Source organism: Mirounga angustirostris, unplaced genomic scaffold (assembly GCF_029215605.1).
Source record: "Mirounga angustirostris isolate CCGP_5_RB_7025 unplaced genomic scaffold, mMirAng1.0.hap1 SCAF_8, whole genome shotgun sequence".
NCBI lineage: Eukaryota > Metazoa > Chordata > Mammalia > Carnivora > Phocidae > Mirounga > Mirounga angustirostris.
Window position 1 is genome coordinate 1785707 of NW_026991716.1, and position 2388 is coordinate 1788094.

The following is a 2388-nucleotide window of genomic DNA, read 5'->3' on the forward strand; positions in this document are numbered from 1 at the left end:
GAGCAATACTTATATTGGAAAAATTAGATTTTAAATCAAAGACTGTAACAAGAGATGTAGAAGGGCACTATATCATAATAAAGGGGGCAATTCAACAAGAAGATCTTACAATTGTAAATTTTTATGTGCCCAACATGGCAGCACCCAAATACATAAAACAATCAGCAACAAACATAAAGGACCTCATGGACAGTAATACAATAATAGTAGGGGACTTTAACACCCCACTTACATGAATGGACAAATCATCTAAGCAGAACATTAACAAGGAAACAATGGCTTTCAATGACACACTGGACCAGATGGACTTAACAGATATATCCAGAACATTCCATCCTACAGCAGCAGAATACACAATCTTTTCAAGTGCACATGGGACATTTTCCAGAATAGATCACATACTAGGTCACAAATCAGGCCTCAATAAGTACAAAGAGATTGAGGTCATACCATACATATTTTCTGACCACATCGCTTTGAAATTTGAAGTGAACCAGGAGAAAAAAATGTGGAAAGACCACAAATACATGGAGGTTAAACAACATGCTACTAACCAGGAAAACAAAGAAGAAATAAAAAATACATGGAAACAAATGCAAATGAAATATGACGGTCCAAAACCTTAGGGATGCAGCCTAAGCATCCCGAAGCATCTTAGGGATGTAGCCCAAAGCAGCCCTACAAGGGAAGCATATAGCAATACAGGCCTACCTCAAGAAGCAAGAAAATTCTCAAACAACCCAACCTTACACCTAAAGGAGCTAGAAAAAGAACAACCAACAAAGCCACTAGAAGGAAAATAATAAAGATTAGAGCAGAAATAAATGATATAGAAACCAAAAAGATAGTAGAACAAGTCAATGAACCCAGGAGGTGGTTCTCTGAAAAAATTAATAAAATTGATAACCCCCTAGTCAGACTGATCAAAAAGAAAAGAGAAAGGACCCAAATAAATAAAATCAGAAATGAGAGAGAAGAAATAACAACCAACACCACAGAAATACAAACAATTCTAAGAAAATATTATGAGAAACTATATGCCAAAATATTGGATCACCTGGAAGAAATGGAAAAACTCCTAGAAACATGTAAACTGCCAAAACCAAAACAGGAAGAAATAGAAAACTTGAGCAGATCGATAACCAAAAAGAAATTGAGTCAGTAATCAAAACACTCCTAACAAACAAAACTCCAAAGCCAGATGGTTTCACAGGTAAATTCTACCAAACATTTAAAGAGTTAATACCTATTCTTCTCCAACTATTCCAAAAAATGGAAATGCAAGGAAAACTTTGAAATTCATTCTATGAGGCCAGCATTACTCTGATCCCAAAACCAAATACAGACTCCACTAAAAAAGAGAAGTACAGGCCAATATCCTGGATGAACATGGATGCAAAAATTCTCAACAAGATACTAGCAAATCAGGTCTGACAGTACATTAAAAGAGTCATTCACCATGATCAGTGGGATTTATTCCTGGGCCACAAGAGTTGTTCAATATTCCTTTTTTTTTTTTTTTTTTGTTACATAAATTAACCCATTTGTTATAGGCTAGCATTGTTTCAAATGGTGGAGCTTCTACTGGTCTTTCAACTTCTTCAATCTTCTGATGGCTGACTTTACTGTGACAGCAGAAATGGTGTTGTAGGTCCAGGCACCACCAGAGACGGTTTTCATGCAGGAACCACAATGCCAGATCCCCACAGCTTGTCTTTTCATCTTGGTTTTGCCACAGAAGGAGCAAGTGTACTTGGGTGCTGGCTTATTTCAATCTTCTTCACCATTTTCCCTAGGGAGGCACCATAACGGGTCCCGTATTTACCCATGATTCCGACCTTCTTGGTGTGTTTAGCCATGTCACTGTGAACTAGGTCTGAGCCCAGAGAGCTCAATTTTCTATTTTTTAAAAAAGATTTTATTTATTTGAGAGAGAGAGCAAGCTTAGAGGGAGAGGGAGAAGCAGACTCCCTGCTGAACACAGAGCCCGTCATGGGGCTCAATCCCAGGACCCCAAGATCATGACCTGAGCTGAAGACAGACGCTTAACTGACTGAGCCACCATGGCACCCTGAGTTGTTCGATATTCTAAAACCAACGTCATACACCACATTAATAAAAGAAAGACAAAGAACCATATGATCCTCTTAATACATTCAGAAAAAGCATTTGACAAACTAGAGCATCCATTCATGATAAAAATCCTCCAAAAAGTAGATGTAGAGGGAACATACCTCAACATAATAAAGGCTATATATGAAAAACACACAGCTAATATCATCTTCAATGGGGAAAATGAGAGCTTTTCCTCTAGAATTAGAAACAAGACAGGGATGTCCATTTTCACTATTACTATTTAACATAGTACTGGAGGTCCTAGCCTTAGCA

At 37.6% G+C, this 2388-nt stretch overlaps 1 pseudogene; it reads right to left on the minus strand.

Annotated features, from left to right (window-relative positions):
• Positions 1–1581: 1581 nt before the first annotated feature.
• Positions 1582–1859, minus strand: LOC123837372 (large ribosomal subunit protein eL43-like; annotated as a pseudogene).
• Positions 1860–2388: the final 529 nt, after the last annotated feature.